This window comes from Nuphar pumila, chromosome 3 (assembly GCF_984573655.1).
Source record: "Nuphar pumila chromosome 3, dmNupPumi1.hap1.1, whole genome shotgun sequence".
NCBI classification, from domain to species: domain Eukaryota; kingdom Viridiplantae; phylum Streptophyta; class Magnoliopsida; order Nymphaeales; family Nymphaeaceae; genus Nuphar; species Nuphar pumila.
Window position 1 is genome coordinate 95,176,222 of NC_143251.1, and position 19,647 is coordinate 95,195,868.

At 39.2% G+C, this 19,647-nt stretch overlaps 2 non-coding genes across 2 annotated transcripts; both read left to right on the forward strand.

Moving 5' to 3' along the window:
- The first annotated feature begins 1,429 nt into the window (after positions 1–1,429).
- On the forward strand, positions 1,430–1,532 carry LOC149843153 (small nucleolar RNA R71). Its single transcript, XR_016431212.1, has one exon. It is a non-coding gene; the product is annotated as a small nucleolar RNA R71 (small nucleolar RNA).
- An 11,473-nt stretch (positions 1,533–13,005) lies between these two features.
- LOC149843154 (small nucleolar RNA R71) lies at positions 13,006–13,108 on the forward strand. The gene has a single exon (XR_016431213.1). It is a non-coding gene; the product is annotated as a small nucleolar RNA R71 (small nucleolar RNA).
- The last annotated feature ends 6,539 nt before the right edge of the window (positions 13,109–19,647 follow it).

The window sequence follows — 19,647 nt, forward strand, 5'->3', positions numbered from 1 at the left end:
GTTCCCTATAGTACACGCAATGATAGGGGCTCCAGAGTCCTTGAGCTTTGGTGGTGTCTGATGCTGAAGTACTGAACTCACCTGCTCAGTCAGATGGACCCTGTTAGGAACTCGCTCTCTAGATTTATGCTTCTGCGTACATAGTTCCTTCAGGAATTTGGCATATGCCGGCACCTGCTGAATAGCATCGAGCAAAGGTAGGTTGATCTGCACATGCTTGAAGATGTCAAGCATGTCCTGGATCTTCGCACCTTGCTTCCCTCTATAACCAGGAGACTCTAATGCTTTGGGATAGGGTGGTGGGGGAATATACTCTGCTGGTTCCTCCTCTTTGTGAGAAGGCTCACTCCTATCCTTCTTCTTCTTCTCTGAGGATGAAGATGATGAAGATGGTGAAGGTGATGATGGGGATGGGGATGGGGATGATGATTGAGCCGACGTAGGTGAAACAATGGTCTCTGGCTCCTCTATCCTCTCTCTACTCTCTCGCTCTCTGCTCTCGACGTAATACTCACGTCCACTCCTCAAGGCCATAACTGATTTAGCCTGCTGCTGTGTCTCAGTATGAAATAGGCCTCCAGTCATCTGGTCCTTACCCTTCGGGTTCATGACAGCCTGACTCGACAATGTACCCTCGGGTCTCCTACTAATAGCCTCAGCTAACTGTCCCATTTGCGACTCTAACTTCGCAATGGACTGCGTATGCGAGCTCAAAATCTGGCTACACTTCTCGAAGGTGTTCTGATTAGAGGTTTTCACCTCTTGGAATGCCTGGAGAAGTCTCTCCTCAAAAGATGTATGCGGGGCAGACTCCTGCTGAATCGGGGGAGTGATAGAAGAAGAAGAAGACTGAGAATAGTTCGGTCTTTAAAATGACTGAGTAAAAGATGACTGCCGAACTGGCTGAGAGGAAGTAGGCATCTGCATGGAAGACTGTGAATTCTTCCATGAAAAATTGGGATGGTTACGCCAACCCGGATTATATGTCGATGAAAATGGGTTATTCGGCGGTCTGACGTAACCCTGAGCTGCCTGAACTTGTTCTTGAACAAATTCAGGGTACTGAGCTGCCGAAGGGCACTCAGTGATCTCGTGTGCCGGACTGGCATAAAGAGTACACACCTGCTGTGTAGTGGATGGTCCTGAGAGAAGCTGGTCCAGCTTCTGAGCAATCATGTCTACCTTGCACTGTAGTGCAGTAGATGGACCAACTTCAAGAACACCAGCTTTCTTCTGAATGCTGGGTGTGGCTCTATCAGATTGAGAGCTCGAAGCATGGTGGAGTGAATTCTCGGCCAATGTATCAAATAGCCTCCATGCTTCGTCCTCGCTCTTCAGCATGAATGTCCCTCCACATGAAGAGTCGATCATCTGACGATTCTTGTCAGACAATCCATCATAGAAGCTTTGCACCAGTTGCCATTTCGGCACCTGATGATGGGGACATTTCCTGAGGAGATCCTTCATTCTCTCCCAGGTCTCATGAAAGCGCTCACCATCTAGCTCTGAAAAGCTAGTGATGGCTCTACGATATTGGTTCGTACGACCAATGGGAAAATATTTCCGAAGAAACTCCTATTGCAATTGATCCCATGACTCTATTTCTACAGAATCTAAGGACTTTAGCCAATACTTGGCTTTGTCCTTCAATGAAAAGGGGAATAGAGTCAACCTTAAAGCATCATCATCGAAATTCTGTATCTTAACAGTAGAACAGATTTCGAGGAATTCATCTGAATGTCGGTAGGGATCCTCATGACTAAGGCCATAAAATGATGGAAGCATCTGAATAATGCTGGCCTTAATCTCATAATGTGGCTCTCCTACATCGGGTCTCCGAATGCAGGATGCCTGAACATAGTCTGTGGGAATGAAGTATTCCTGCAGAGGGCGTGAAAGAACAGGGGGTGGAGGTGGAGGATCCATGTCAGCCATTGTTGCCGAACTTCGATGAGAATGTAAAATTCTCTATGGGTTGTCAACAAATGGGTGTAATGGGGTTCCTAGACCTCGTCGACCCTGCATACACTGGTACTAAGACCAGATGTAAGCAAAACGACCTAAATCTAAAAAAAATTAACTAACACAGGTACTAAATAAAAATAACACAAAATAAACAACTACTAAACAAATATGCTAAACTAATTATGTTAGAATGATCTAACTAAGTAAATGAAATAACAAATTAAACTACTCTAAAGTACTGAAAAGATAAATACAGGAAATCACAAACTAAGTTTTTCTAAAACCCACCTGTCTAATCGCTCCTTGCAGAATGAATTTCAAGTGAATCCTAGAAAGAACAGAACGTGAATCCTATATTTACTAACTATGTTAATCCTATATTCACTTACTAATCCTACTAACTAAAAATAAAACAACTAATTAGCTAACTAAAACAAATTAATAAATCAAACTCTAAGAAATAAAGTAATTAATTCGCCGTTCCCCGGCAACGGCGCCAAAATTTGGTTGATATTTTGAAATGATCTTTTTAAAACAATTATTTTCAATAAAACTTTGGAAAATCGTCAACCAAAATATAAAAACCGACTTTCCACAAAGTGGTAAGTACGGGTCGAATCCTCAGGGAACAGGAATTAAACACAATATTTCTAGAAAATTTAATTTATTACTGACAAATGTCAATCTACAATTATAAAGTTAATACAATTACAAATAATCACTAAAAGAAAAGTAAACAAGCACTCAGTCTTCTGCTCCACACCAAGGGTATTTCCGTCTTTTCGCCAATTAGAGAATCTTCTCACTTAGACAATAACCCTGGAAACTAATATGCTTTTCAACCTAAAAATGCAGAAAAATACAAAGTTAGTATTCTATTCTAATAATGCAAACAATAACTAAAACTATGTCTAATTTTACGAAAATAATAAAACAAATGCTATTTATCAAGCAAAAATTAAATCAAATACTAAATTAATTCTAAAATTAACCAAATTAACTCTACTAATGCTGTATGATGATTATGCAACTCCTAAAATGCAGAAACTCATGAAAACAAGTCTAAATTGCCGAAACTAAAAAAATTACGAAACTGCCACTAACTAGTGTAAAATAGCATTCTGACAGGTTATCGGAAAACCACTGTTTGGCAAAGCAAACAAGGTCCGATTTTCCCGAAATTTGTTCTGTTCTGCAACTGACAGATTAAACAAACTGACAATTTTTACAGAATTGAAAAACATTATCTGGAACTCCAGATATAAGCGTTTCAAAACTGGGAAAAATCAGGATATCGAAAGTCCCGAAATTAAAAAACCAGAAAAAGCGGTTTTCACAAAACGCTTAAAAATCAGAACAAATCAACTTCGAATGAGCTGAAATTTGGTCTGCAGTCAAACAACACGTCTAGCAAGTGAATAGAATAAATTTTTTTGGAAAACACAGAATTTTTGTACAGAAAATAAGGCTGGTGCGACAGGGCAAAAATCTGGTTTTGATTTGAGTGCACTATTCACTATTTGAACTATTTTACTCTCTAAGAATGTAATCTACATGCAATGCAAACTTAATTAATCCTATATAACTGATTATATGCAGATGCTAACTATAATGAAGCTAAATGAACTCTACACGAAGTATGACATGCATGTTATGACTATGAACTAAATGAAATACTAATGCAATTACAATCAATACACTAAATAATGTAGTTAAATATATGACTAAATGATATATTCTCTATAAACTAACTATACTAACTAACTAATCAACAAACGGTAAACTAACAAACACCAATCAAATCAACAATTAGAAATTTTGGCTAAACAATTAAAGAGATAACTACATTAGCTAATCTAAAATCGCTATAAGTAAATAAAAAAATTAGGGGACTAAAATGGAACAATAGGACACGGGTTCGACTAGGACTAGGGTCGTTTGACTCCAATGGACTCGGTTTAGGCTTAGCTAAGGGGGGTTAACTTGGGTAGGCTCAAGTTAGGTTTGACTCAACTCGGACTAGTATGGGCTCGGCTAGGTTTGGTTTTGGGTTTGACTTAGTCAACTAGGGGCGATTTGATTTAGGTGGCTCGGTTGACTTGACTTGGACTTGGTTAGGGTTAGGTCTAGGTCTTGGACTCGGTTTAGGTTTGACCTAACTAGTTGGGTTCGGGTTTGGGTTAACTTAGTCAACTAGGTTCGGTTGACTTAAGTAGACTCGGTTTGCCTTGGATAGGGTTGGTTTAACTTGGCTAAGGTTGACTCAACTTGGTTTAACCTAGGTTAGGTTTGACTTAGACTAGAGTTGACTCGACCTAGGCTCGGTTTAAGTTAGGTAGGTTGGGATAGGCTCGGATCAAGCTTGACTCGGCTTAGATCTTGGTCTTGGATTAGACCTATGGTGGACTTAGGTTGACTCGACCTAGACTAATGTGGACTCGGTTTAGGTTTAGCGAAGGTGGGTTCGGTTGACTTAGGATTGGGCTTTGGTCTTAGACTCGACCTAGGTGTGGTTTAGGCTTTGACTTAGGCTAGGCTAGGTTTTGACTAGACTCAAAGGGGGTGTAGACTAGGGGTTGACTCGACCTAGGCTCGGTTTGACTAGGTTAGGTCTAGACTAAAGTAGTAACCTCCTAATTAAGCTACAATTAATCCAAAGTTCACGATTTTAATGGAGAAGGTTGGAAAAGGAATGTAATAATTACCAAATTATAGATTTTGAAATGCTTTGGATTATCAAAAATCGCCCCATTTAAAGAGGGGGTTACAATCCTTAATTGCCTTTAAAGCTCCTTTTGGAAAAGTGAAAAGGCCAATCTAGAAATCCATGATTTTTGCTTTTCAAGATGGAATTAAAGTGCTTTTAATGCTCTATGGAAATCGTGGAGTCTAGATTGGAATGTTTGGTTAATGCCAAAAACACTTTCCAAAGTTAAGGAGTAACTCCTTCTTTAATACCCATTCAAAATTCAAATTTTCCTTAAATGATTCACACGACTTTTGAAGAGCTTCCTTCTTCCAAAATCGCCAACTTCAATAGGGACTACTTTCTAAACTAATAGCATTAACTCTATCTAGGAAATACAAGAACTTAAATAGCAAAACAATTTCCTAGGATTAAATACTAACCTAATCCCCAAAACTTAACTTAAATACTCCCCTAAAAACGGCTAAGACACTAAACCCTAATACATTGAACCTAGACAACCTAATTACACCTACCTAATTGTAATTAAAACTTACTAAAAAAAATCGACCAAGAGCTCAAGGGGAGCTCTAATGGCTGCCGCCCCACCTTGGGGAAGAAGAAGAACCATACGAAAATAAAAAAAATAAAATTTGTAAATTAACAAAAAACAATAAAACTGAATAACACTATTTTGATAAAACTAACTTAGAAAATAATACAAATGACTCCTAATTACACAAAAGCTAACAAGAACATCACTATGCTGGAATTAAAAACATAAAAATAAAGAAAACTTGTTTTTTATAATTTTCAATAATTCACTAAAACACAAAAACGAAAAATGATTAAAACAATTAAGTAAATCAATCCTAAAACAATGAAATGACTAACACCAATTGATGCTTCTGTTAACACACTAAACACACAGCAAGCAACATGACTTACCACTCTAAACACCCTTTTAACAAAAATGTAAAGATCGGCTAGAATATCTCTAGCCGATTTTTTTTCTTTTTCAAAAATAAAATCAAAACAAGACACAAGCACACCCCACGAATAAAATAAACTAAAATGAAATTTTCGAATGAGATTTTCAGCAAAACAACACAGTACACATGCTGAACAAAACAAAAATATCAAAACAAAAAATTATTTTTTTTGTGAAAATCAAGAATCGGCTAGAAAAAACCTAGCCGATTTTTGGATTTTGCTTTTCAATCAAAATCAAATGCAACCCACACCAAACCGACTAAGATGAATCAAAATGGATTATTTTCTAAATGGATTTTCAGTAGAATAGACCCAAGAACACCTATGAGAAATTTGAAGGATCGACTAGATGAAGATCTAGCCGATTTTAATGAAAAGAATGAAAATTCTAAAAAAAATCGATTTCAATGAATCAAACAAACACATAAACCTAATCTAACGTGCTGGTCTATGCACAAAATCTAATCTAAGGTTGAAACAAAAAGAAAAATAAGAAACACACAGAAAATAAAATAAAAAGAAAACCAACACCCAATTCGGTTTTATCTAGAAGAGAAGGAAGAAGAAGACCTACCTTTTGGAAGATCCGACGACCGGGGGGATGAAGAAGAGCGGACCGTGGCTGGAGATGGACGTCCTATACAGTTCGAGAATGCTGTACTTCACCAAAAACGGCACCTTTTGCAGCTGCTACACGTTGGAGATCCACCGACGATGGAATGTGAGCCGATTCTCGATCGGAGGGTGTAGAAAGCCGGATGGAGGTAGGGCCGGCTCACCTTGGTGGTGTGTTGCGCACTCCCGCCCAAGGTTAATGGTCTCCACCTCTGCTACACCTGCAAAAATACAGAAAAATGGTGAATACTACAGCAAGGAATCAAGAAAGAAATGAAAAGAACACAAAGGGGATCGAGATATGCTTGGAAACCAAGCATAGGCCGATCTTCAATGGCCAAAACGTTGGGGAAGATGGAGAGGAAGAAGCTGCTGCTGTAGAGTCACTGTAGGGGGCATCCAAACACAACCAAAGACGCCTAGGGTTCTTGAAAAAAAAACTATTTATAGTTTTGACCTTTTTCAAAAAGAGTGTTAAAAAATAAAATATTGCTAGGCGCCACTTTCTGGGGGGTTTTCAGAAAAACTTTTTTAAATGGATATGGATAGGCGTGTGGGTTGGGTTTTGGGCTTTCTAAGAGTTGATCCAAGGTCCAATTGCCCTAATTGGGTCGGATATGGATCCGATCCACCTCGAAATCCATGCCCAAACACTGAAATAGCCATAACTCTCTCATTTTAACTCCGATTTTTCTGAAATTCAAACCATAGCCCATTACTATCAAAACACATCTAAACATGGGTTTAAAACCTTAAACTTGATACAAAATGCATGAAAAACTTGTTTACATGATGTGCATTTCATGCATCATCAAATACCCCCATGCTTGAATGTTTGTTAGTCCCTTAACAAACCCTAATTATGATATGCAACGAAGACAAGAAATGCTAAGCATGAATGCATAATACTAACTCACTTTCGTAGGAATCACAGTTGCATTTAGCGTATGCAACAAACCCTTTAAACCCCTAGCTTACACTAGTGGACGAGTAAGGTCTCGTGAGGGTTTGCAGAGATGCTACCCACAAACATCAATGAAATGCGAGGATGATTTTTCAAAAATATGAGGCTCTTAAGAATGCAGTTGGAACACTTCATCTCGTGTCTGAGTTCCACTACTAGGATTCACGAAGACATCAACAACTAAACATAGCTCTATTCTTTTAAACTCATTTTTCAAACACATCTTTCCATTGCTTATTTCTTTCAGAAAACATACTGTGCATACTTATACTAAAGTGATTCAAAATTTTCTAACAATCAAATACTATCTTTTCTTTGAATTTTCTCATGAATAACTACTCTATTTGACTCAGTTCAGAAGATAAAATTTTATGGGGCTTAAAAATTTATAAACTGTTAGACTATGCCAAAAACAATCATATATGCTACACTTTGTTCTCAAATGCCTACTTTGATTACCAGTCATAAAAAAATATTTTTTTGACATTTTTGTGTGCATGCATCTAAACCACCCCCCCATGCTTGAATGACACTGTCCCTAGTGGCATAAAAAATGAATCAAAATGTAATGCAAATGCACACTAAGAGACACTAACAAAAATATGGGAGAAAGGATAGATACAACCTGATTTGTTCTGAGCTTCTGAAGTTGATTTTCATCTGATCCTTGAATTCTTTGAAAGCTCTTCTCTGTACCTGGTAATTGATACACTAAATGTTAAATTCATCCTGCATACATCAAAACACAAGTTAGCACATGTGAAATGAAATACTGAATAAAGAAAAACACTACAATGAAAAATAAATTAATGTACATATGATACATCCCTCTGGTCGAATCCTCATGCCTTCGTGAGATGCACTATCTCACACTCACCATCCTGCAAGGCATCTGAAATGAAGGGCTTCAGTCTTTGCCCATTTACCTTGAATGTACCTTGGGTCATAGGATCAAGTAATGTCACTGCTCCATGGGGAAATACTTCTTTCACGATGTAAGGACCTGTCCATCTCGATCTTAACTTCCCTGGGAATAAATGTAAACGAGAATTGTATAGCCACACTTTCTGATCTGGCTCAAACACTTTTCTGACAATATGCTTATCATGAAATGCTTTTGTGCGAGCTTTGTATAATTTGGCATTCTCATATGCATCATTCCTGAGTTCCTCTAATTCTGAGAGCTGCAGTGCTCTCTCTTTGCCAGCCTGGGTGAGGTCAAAATTCAATTTCTTGATAGCCCAATACGCTCTATGCTCTAGCTCGACAGGAAGATGGCATGCTTTTCCGAATACAAGGCGATACGGGGACATGCCAATGGGAGTCTTAAATACAGTTTTATATGCCCAACGTGCATCATCTAAGCGCTAGGACCAATCCTTGCGGTCCGGACGAACTGTCTTTTCTAAAATTCGCTTAATCTCCCTATTGGACACTTCAACCTGTCCACTAGTCTGCGGATGATATGGAGTGGTGAATCTATGATTGACAGAATATCTTCTCAACAAAGAAGCTATCTGTATATTCCTAAAATGCTTGCCACCATCGCTAATCATCGCACGTGGCACCCCAAAACGACTGAAAATGTTGTGCTTAATGAACTTAAGCACTACTCTGTGATCGTTGGTCTTGGTTGCCACAGCCTCGACCCACTTGGACACATAATCAACCGCCACCAGAATGTATAAATTTCCGAAGGAAGGCGGAAATGGTCCCATAAAATCAATGCCCCAAACATCAAAAATCTCGACTATCAAAATCAGAAGCAAGGGCATCATGTCCCTCTTGGACATGTTCCCAATCTGCTGACATCGCAGGCATCACCTACAGAACTCATGAGCATCCCTGTGGAGTGTGGGCCAATAAAATCCTGACTGCAAAACTTTTGCAGCGGTCTTCCTACTACTAAAATGCCCTCCACAAGCTAAAGAATGGGAAAAATTCAGAATGGACTGGTATTCCTCCTCCGGAACACATCTCCTAATGATCTGGTCTGCACAGTATTTGAACAACTCTGGTTCATCCCAATAATAGTGCCTCACCTGAGATAGGAATCTCTCACGCTCATTCTTGTTCCAATGCTCAGGTATCTGCCTCGAAACCAGATAGTTCACAATATCTGCAAACCAGGGTAACTGCGATGTACTGACTGACATGATCTGCTCGTCGGGGAAAGAATCACTGATCGGTCTCTGATCCTGCGTGGTCTCCACGATCAGTCTGGAAAGATGGTCTGCTACTACATTCTCGCTTCCCTTCTTATCTCGAATCTCGAGATCAAACTCCTATAGTAGTAGGACCCAACGAATCAATCTCGGTTTGGTGTCTTTCTTATTCAACAAGTATTTCAATGCAGAATGGTCAGAATAGACAACCACCTTCGAACCGAGTAAATAGGACCTGAATTTATCCAATGCAAATACTACCGCAAGTAGCTCCTTCTCTGTCGTAGTATAATTCATCTGAGCATCAGACAAAGTTCTACTCGCATAGTAGATCACATAGGGCTTCCTATCAATGCGTTGTCCTAAAATGGCCCCCATAGCATAATCAGATGCATCGCACATAATCTCAAATGGGAGAGTCCAATCTGGAGGTCTCAAAATAGGTGCAGTAATCAAGGCCTCCTTGAGAATCTCAAAGGCCTTCATACAATCCTCACCAAAAAACAAAGGGCTGGTCTTTCTCCAATAACGTGCAAAGCGGTCGAGAGATTTTGCTGAAATCTTTTATGAACCGCCTATAAAAACCCGCATGCCCTAAAAATGATCGAATCTGCCTCACAGAGGTGGGTGGAGTCAAACGGGAAATGGATTCCACCTTCGCTCTGTCAACCTCAATACCACGCTTGGACACAATATGTCCTAGCACAATCCCCTCCTGGACCATAAAATGGCTCTTTTCCCAACTCAGGACGAGATTGGTCTCCGCACACCTACTCAGTACTCGAGCAAGTTTTTGGAGGCAATCTTCAAAAGAAGCGCCATACACTGAAAAGTCATCCATAAAAACTTCCATCACATCATCAATCATGTCCGAGAAGATAGCAAGCATGCACCTCGTAAAAGTAGCTGGGGCATTACAGAGCCCAAACGGCATACGTCTAAATGCGAAGGTGCCATAAGGACATGTAAACGTGGTCTTCTCCTGGTCGTCAGGATGAACAGCTACCTGATTGTATCCTGAATATCCATCTAGAAAGCAGTAGTAGCTCTGTCCTGCGAATCTCTCTAAGATCTGATCAATGAATGGCAATGGGAAATGATCTTTCTTAGTTGCCACATTCAGCTTCCTATAATCGATGCAGACTCACCATCCTGTAGTGGTCCTCATCGTAATTCTCTCACCCTTCTCGTTCTCAACCACAGTGAGTCCTGACTTCTTCGGCACAACCTGAATCGGACTGACCCACTGGCTATCAGAAATAGGGTAAATGATTCCGGCATCCAACCACTTCACCACCTCTTTCTTCACCACTTCCTTCATGTTGGGATTTAGCCTTCTCTGCATATCCCTAAATGGCTTGACTTCCTCATCACAATGGATCCTATGCATGCAGAATGAAGGATCAATCCCCTTCAGATCAGCAACTCCCCAGCCAATCGCTGCCTTGTGCTCCCGAAGAATAGTCAGCAATCTTTGTTCCTGTTCCTCAGTGAGCAAGGACAAGATGATCACAGGCAGAGTCTCATCATCTCTGAGGTATGCATACTTGAGTGAATTCGGTAAGGGTTTCAGCTCAAGTTTCGGAGGTGACTCGATCAAAGACTTGGCGGGGGTCTCAGCAAGTGGTGGAAGAGGCTCCCTGACTGCTCCCCAAGGTAGTCTCTCTGACGACACTCTAGACACATCTACACTATCTACACTGCTATTCTTCTCTATATGGTACAAATCTAAAGAATCCTCAGTAAGGTACAACTCGGGCTGCTTCTCCACTAACTCTTGTGCAATGTCTACATGAAAGCAGTTCATGTCTCCTGCTGGTCCCATCGCGGCATTGAAAATATTCAGCTTTACCTTCCTATTGCCGAATGAGAGATCCATGGCTCCGGTTCTGCAATTGATACACGCATTGGCAGTTGCCAAGAATGGTCTACCTAAAATAATCGGAGTCTGGTGCTGGCTATCCACTCCTTCCATATCAAGAATAATGAAATCGACTGAAAAATAAAAGTCATCCACCTTAACTAGCACGTCCTCCAAGACACCTCTCGGTACCTTGACGGAACGATCTGCCAGCTGCAGTGTAATCGGAGTCGATCTCATCTCTCCTAGTCCGAAAGAATCAAAGAAATATCCGGGCAGAATGTTCACGCTTGCTCCAAGATCGAGAAATGTGCGTTCTATCTGGATGTTCCCTATAGTACACGCAATGATAGGGGCTCCAGAGTCCTTGAGCTTTGGTGGTGTCTGATGCTGAAGTACTGAACTCACCTGCTCAGTCAGATGGACCCTGTTAGGAACTCGCTCTCTAGATTTATGCTTCTGCGTACATAGTTCCTTCAGGAATTTGGCATATGCCGGCACCTGCTGAATAGCATCGAGCAAAGGTAGGTTGATCTGCACATGCTTGAAGATGTCAAGCATGTCCTGGATCTTCGCACCTTGCTTCCCTCTATAACCAGGAGACTCTAATGCTTTGGGATAGGGTGGTGGGGGAATATACTCTGCTAATTCCTCCTCTTTGTGAGAAGGCTCACTCCTATCCTTCTTCTTCTTCTCTGAGGATGAAGATGATGAAGATGGTGAAGGTGATGATGGGGATGGGGATGGGGATGATGATTGAGCCGACGTAGGTGAAACAATGGTCTCTGGCTCCTCTATCCTCTCTCTACTCTCTCGCTCTCTGCTCTCGACGTAATACTCACGTCCACTCCTCAAGGCCATAACTGATTTAGCCTACTGCTGTGTCTCAGTATGAAATAGGCCTCCAGTCATCTGGTCCTTACCCTTCGGGTTCATGACAGCCTGACTCGACAATGTACCCTCGGGTCTCCTACTAATAGCCTCAGCTAACTGTCCCATTTGCGACTCTAACTTCGCAATGGACTGCGTATGCGAGCTCAAAATCTGGCTACACTTCTCGAAGGCGTTCTGATTAGAGGTTTTCACCTCTTGGAATGCCTGGAGAAGTCTCTCCTCAAAAGATGTCTGCGGGGCAGACTCCTGCTGAATCGGGGGAGTGATAGAAGAAGAAGAAGACTGAGAATAGTTCGGTCTTTAAAATGACTGAGTAAAAGATGACTGCCGAACTGGCTGAGAGGAAGTAGGCATCTGCATGGAAGACTGTGAATTCTTCCATGAAAAATTGGGATGGTTACGCCAACCCGGATTATATGTCGATGAAAATGGGTTATTCGGCGGTCTGACGTAACCCTGAGCTGCCTGAACTTGTTCTTGAACAAATTCAGGGTACTGAGCTGCCGAAGGGCACTCAGTGATCTCGTGTGCCGGACTGGCATAAAGAGTACACACCTGCTGTGTAGTGGATGGTCCTGAGAGAAGCTGGTCCAGCTTCTGAGCAATCATGTCTACCTTGCACTGTAGTGCAGTAGATGGACCAACTTCAAGAACACCAGCTTTCTTCTGAATGCTGGGTGTGGCTCTATCAGATTGAGAGCTCGAAGCATGGTGGAGTGAATTCTCGGCCAATGTATCAAATAGCCTCCATGCTTCGTCCTCGCTCTTCAGCATGAATGTCCCTCCACATGAAGAGTCGATCATCTGACGATTCTTGTCAGACAATCCATCATAGAAGCTTTGCACCAGTTGCCATTTCGGCACCTGATGATGGGGACATTTCCTGAGGAGATCCTTCATTCTCTCCCAGGTCTCATGAAAGCGCTCACCATCTAGCTCTGAAAAGCTAGTGATGGCTCTACGATATTGGTTCGTACGACCAATGGGAAAATATTTCCGAAGAAACTCCTATTGCAATTGATCCCATGACTCTATTTCTACAGAATCTAAGGACTTTAGCCAATACTTGGCTTTGTCCTTCAATGAAAAGGGGAATAGAGTCAACCTTAAAGCATCATCATCGAAATTCTGTATCTTAACAGTAGAACAGATTTCGAGGAATTCATCTGAATGTCGGTAGGGATCCTCATGACTAAGGCCATAAAATGATGGAAGCATCTGAATAATGCTGGCCTTAATCTCATAATGTGGCTCTCCTACATCGGGTCTCCGAATGCAGGATGCCTGAACATAGTCTGTGGGAATGAAGTATTCCTGCAGAGGGCGTGAAAGAACAGGGGGTGGAGGTGGAGGATCCATGTCAGCCATTGTTGCCGAACTTCGATGAGAATGTAAAATTCTCTATGGGTTGTCAACAAATGGGTGTAATGGGGTTCCTAGACCTCGTCGACCCTGCATACACTGGTACTAAGACCAGATGTAAGCAAAACGACCTAAATCTAAAAAAAATTAACTAACACAGGTACTAAATAAAAATAACACAAAATAAACAACTACTAAACAAATATGCTAAACTAATTATGTTAGAATGATCTAACTAAGTAAATGAAATAACAAATTAAACTACTCTAAAGTACTGAAAAGATAAATACAGGAAATCACAAACTAAGTTTTTCTAAAACCCACCTGTCTAATCGCTCCTTGCAGAATGAATTTCAAGTGAATCCTAGAAAGAACAGAACGTGAATCCTATATTTACTAACTATGTTAATCCTATATTCACTTACTAATCCTACTAACTAAAAATAAAACAACTAATTAGCTAACTAAAACAAATTAATAAATCAAACTCTAAGAAATAAAGTAATTAATTCGCCGTTCCCCGGCAACGGCGCCAAAATTTGGTTGATATTTTGAAATGATCTTTTTAAAACAATTATTTTCAATAAAACTTTGGAAAATTGTCAACCAAAATATAAAAACCGACTTTCCACAAAGTGGTAAGTACGGGTCGAATCCTCAGGGAACAGGAATTAAACACAATATTTCTAGAAAATTTAATTTATTACTGACAAATGTCAATCTACAATTATAAAGTTAATACAATTACAAATAATCACTAAAAGAAAAGTAAACAAGCACTCAGTCTTCTGCTCCACACCAAGGGTATTTCCGTCTTTTCGCCAATTAGAGAATCTTCTCACTTAGACAATAACCCTGGAAACTAATATGCTTTTCAACCTAAAAATGCAGAAAAATACAAAGTTAGTATTCTATTCTAATAATGCAAACAATAACTAAAACTATGTCTAATTTTACGAAAATAATAAAACAAATGCTATTTATCAAGCAAAAATTAAATCAAATACTAAATTAATTCTAAAATTAACCAAATTAACTCTACTAATGCTGTATGATGATTATGCAACTCCTAAAATGCAGAAACTCATGAAAACAAGTCTAAATTGCCGAAACTAAAAAAATTACGAAACTGCCCCTAACTAGTGTAAAATAGCATTCTGACAGGTTATCGGAAAACCACTGTTTGGCAAAGCAAACGAGGTCCGATTTTCCCGAAATTTGTTCTGTTCTGCAACTGACAGATTAAACAAACTGACAGTTTTTACAGAATTGAAAAACATTATCTGGAACTCCAGATATAAGCGTTTCAAAACTGGGAAAAATCAGGATATCGAAAGTCCCGAAATTAAAAAACCAGAAAAAGCGGTTTTCACAAAACGCTTAAAAATCAGAACAAATCAACTTTGAATGAGCTGAAATTTGGTCTGCAGTCAAACAACACGTCTAGCAAGTGAATAGAATAATTTTTTTTGGAAAACACAGAATTTTTGTACAGAAAATAAGGCTGGTGCGACAGGGCAAAAATCTGGTTTTGATTTGAGTGCACTATTCACTATTTGAACTATTTTACTCTCTAAGAATGTAATCTACATGCAATGCAAACTTAATTAATCCAATATAACTGATTATATGCAGATGCTAACTATAATGAAGCTAAATGAACTCTACACGAAGTATGACATGCATGTTATGACTATGAACTAAATGAAATACTAATGCAATTACAATCAATACACTAAATAATGTAGTTAAATATATGACTAAATGATATATTCTCTATAAACTAACTATACTAACTAACTAATCAACAAACGGTAAACTAACAAACACCAATCAAATCAACAATTAGAAATTTTGGCTAAACAATTAAAGAGATAACTACATTAGCTAATCTAAAATCGCTATAAGTAAATAAAAAAATTAGGGGACTAAAATGGAACAATAGGACACGGGTTCGACTAGGACTAGGTTCGTTTGACTCCAATGGACTCGGTTTAGGCTTAGCTAAGGGGGGTTAACTTGGGTAGGCTCGAGTTAGGTTTGACTCAACTCGGACTAGTATGGGCTCGGCTAGGTTTGGTTTTGGGTTTGACTTAGTCAACTAGGGGCGGTTTGATTTAGGTGGCTCGGTTGACTTGACTTGGACTTGGTTAGGGTTAGGTCTAGGTCTTGGACTCGGTTTAGGTTTGACCTAACTAGTTGGGTTCGGGTTTGGGTTAACTTAGTCAACTAGGTTCGGTTGACTTAAGTAGACTCGGTTTGCCTTGGATAGGGTTGGTTTAACTTGGCTAAGGTTGACTCAACTTGGTTTAACCTAGGTTAGGTTTGACTTAGACTAGAGTTGACTCGACCTAGGCTCGGTTTAAGTTAGGTAGGTTGGGATAGGCTCGGATCAAGCTTGACTCGGGTTAGATCTTGGTCTTGGATTAGACCTATGGTGGACTTAGGTTGACTCGACCTAGACTAATGTGGACTCGGTTTAGGTTTAGCGAAGGTGGGTTCAGTTGACTTAGGATTGGGCTTTGGTCTTAGACTCGACCTAGGTGTGGTTTAGGCTTTGACTTAGGCTAGGCTAGGTTTTGACTAGACTCAAAGGGAGTGTAGACTAGGGGTTGACTCGACCTAGGCTCGGTTTGACTAGGTTAGGTCTAGACTAAAGTAGTAACCTCCTAATTAAGCTACAATTAATCCAAAGTTCACGATTTTAATGGAGAAGGTTGGAAAAGGAATGTAATAATTACCAAATTCTAGATTTTGAAATGCTTTGGATTCTCAAAAATTGCCCCATTTAAAGAGGGGGTTACAATCCTTAATTGCCTTTAAAGCTCCTTTTGGAAAAGTGAAAAGGCCAATCTAGAAATCCATGATTTTTGCTTTTCAAGATGGAATTAAAGTGCTTTTAATGCTCTATGGAAATCGTGGAGTCTAGATTGGAATGTTTGGTTAATGCCAAAAACACTTTCCAAAGTTAAGGAGTAACTCCTTCTTTAATACCCATTCAAAATTCAAATTTTCCTTAAATGATTCACACGACTTTTGAAGAGCTTCCTTCTTCCAAAATCGCCAACTTCAATAGGGACTACTTTCTAAACTAATAGCATTAACTCTATCTAGGAAATACAAGAACTTAAATAGCAAAACAATTTCCTAGGATTAAATACTAACCTAATCCCCAAAACTTAACTTAAATACTCCCCTAAAAACGGCTAAGACACTAAACCCTAATACATTGAACCTAGACAACCTAATTACACCTACCTAATTGTAATTAAAACTTACTAAAAAAAATCGACCAAGAGCTCAAGGGGAGCTCTAATGGCTGCCGCCCCACCTTGGGGAAGAAGAAGAACCATACGAAAATAAAAAAAATAAAATTTGTAAATTAACAAAAAACAATAAAACTGAATAACACTATTTTGATAAAACTAACTTAGAAAATAATACAAATGACTCCTAATTACACAAAAGCTAACAAGAACATCACTATGCTGGAATTAAAAACATAAAAATAAAGAAAACTTGATTTTTATAATTTTCAATAATACACTAAAACACAAAAACTAAAAATCATTAAAACAATTAAGTAAATCAATCCTAAAACAATGAAATGACTAACACCAATTGATGCTTCTGTTAACACACTAAACACACAGCAAGCAACATGACTTACCACTCTAAACACCCTTTTAACAAAAATGTAAAGATCGGCTAGAATATCTCTAGCCGATTTTTTTTCTTTTTCAAAAATAAAATCAAAACAAGACACAAGCACACCCCACGAATAAAATAAACTAAAATGAAATTTTCGAATGAGATTTTCAGCAAAACAACACAGTACACATGCTGAACAAAACAAAAATATCAAAACAAAAAATTATTTTTTTTTGTGAAAATCAAGAATCGGCTAGAATAAATCTAGCCGATTTTTGGATTTTGCTTTTCAATCAAAATCAAATGCAACCCACACCAAACCGACTAAGATGAATCAAAATGGATTATTTTCTAAATGGATTTTCAGTAGAACAGACCCAAGAACACCTATGAGAAATTTGAAGGATCGGCTAGATGAAGATCTAGCCGATTTTAATGAAAAGAATGAAAATTCTAAAAAAAATTGATTTCAATGAATCAAACAAACACATAAATCTAATCTAACGTGCTGGTCTATGCACAAAATCTAATCTAAGGTTGAAACAAAAAGAAAAATAAGAAACACACAGAAAATAAAATAAAAAGAAAACCAACACCCAATTCGGTTTTATCTAGAAGAGAAGGAAGAAGAAGACCTACCTTTTGGAAGATCCGACGACCGGGGGGATGAAGAAGAGCGGACCGTGGCTGGAGATGGACGTCCTATACAGTTCGAGAATGCTGTACTTCACCAAAAACGGCACCTTTTGCAGCTGCTACACGTTGGAGATCCACCGACGATGGAATGTGAGCCGATTCTCGATCGGAGGGTGTAGAAAGCCGGATGGAGGTAGGGCCGGCTCACCTTGGTGGTGTGTTGCGCACTCCCGCCCAAGGTTAATGGTCTCCACTTCTGCTACACCTGCAAAAATACATAAAAATGGTGAATACTACAGCAAGGAATCAAGAAAGAAATGAAAAGAACACAAAGGGGATCGAGATATGGTTGGAAACCAAGCATAGGCCGATCTTCAATGGCCAAAACGTTGGGGAAGATGGAGAGGAAGGAGCTGCTGCTGTAGAGTCACTGTAGGGGGCGTCCAAACACAACCAAAGACGCCTAGGGTTCTTGAAAAAAAAACTATTTATAGTTTTGACCTTTTTCAAAAAGAGTGTTAAAAAATAAAATATTGTTAGGCGCCACTTTCGGGGGGGTTTTCAGAAAAACTTTTTGAAATGGATATGGATAGGCGTGTGGGTTGGGTTTTGGGCTTTCTAAGAGTTGATCCAAGGTCCAATTGACCTAATTGGGTCGGATATGGATCCGATCCACCTCGAAATCCATGCCCAAACACTGAAATAGCCATAACTCTCTCATTTTAACTCCGATTTTTCTGAAATTCAAACCATAGCCCCTTACTATCAAAACACATCTAAACATGGGTTTAAAACATTAAACTTGATACAAAATGCATGAAAAACTTGTTTACATGATGTGCATTTCATGCATCATCACTCATCTCAAGCATCGACCACAGGGCAAGTGGTCACCCAATTGGAAAGGCCCTTATGTGGTTAAGGAAGCACTGTGGTTAAGGAAGCACTGCCTCGTAATTCATATTGTCTGATCAACGCAGATGGGGTGGAAATGCCAGATCCTGTCAATGCTCTGCATCTGAAGAAATTTTATACTTAAAATGTTCATTCTAGCCTTTGTACTATTCAAAAAGCCATTTCAATAAAACAATGATATTCTATCAATTCTCACATTCTTCTCCATAATACTGGGGCATTTTATTTTGATCTATAATTGTCTTCCTTCATCATATGCAGACAATATTAGACAAAAACTCTTTTTCTCAAATTCTACCAATTTTCAATTGATCCTATGGTCTTTATTAATTTCATTTATTTTGTTCATTTCTCAAATTTTCATCAAACTATTGACAATTTTTTGTCAAGTTTTAGTAATTTTTTGTCAATTTTATTTCTATCAATCTTTATTTCTAATACCCTTTCAGGTTAAGGGATAAACCTGATGCCTCCTTTCAATGAGGTATTCTTTTTATTTCTCCTGTTCAGGATAAGGGGATAAATCCTGAAAGCAGACCACATACAGTTAAACTATGATGGTCCATTAATTTTCGCCAAGAATCTCTGATTTCTAATTCCTTTTTGAAAAATCGAGCTCATCTCTAAAACCCGGTCCTCGCATTGGTTATTTCTCAAACTTTTCAATCATATATTGAGCTCATTTGAAAAATCCAGTCCTCGCACCGGTAACTTCCTAAATTCAACCTTCTGATCAAAGTTTTCCTTCTACAAATCAAGTTCTGACTTGAACTTCCTAAAATTTGATATATATCCAAAAGATCCAACACTCGTTGGTCATGTATTTCCAAAAGACCCAGCTCTCGCTGGTCATGTACTTTAAAAGGATCCAGCAGCTCGCTGGTCATGTATTCCAAAAGATCCAGCTTTTGCTGGTCATGTATTTCAAAGGATCCAGCAG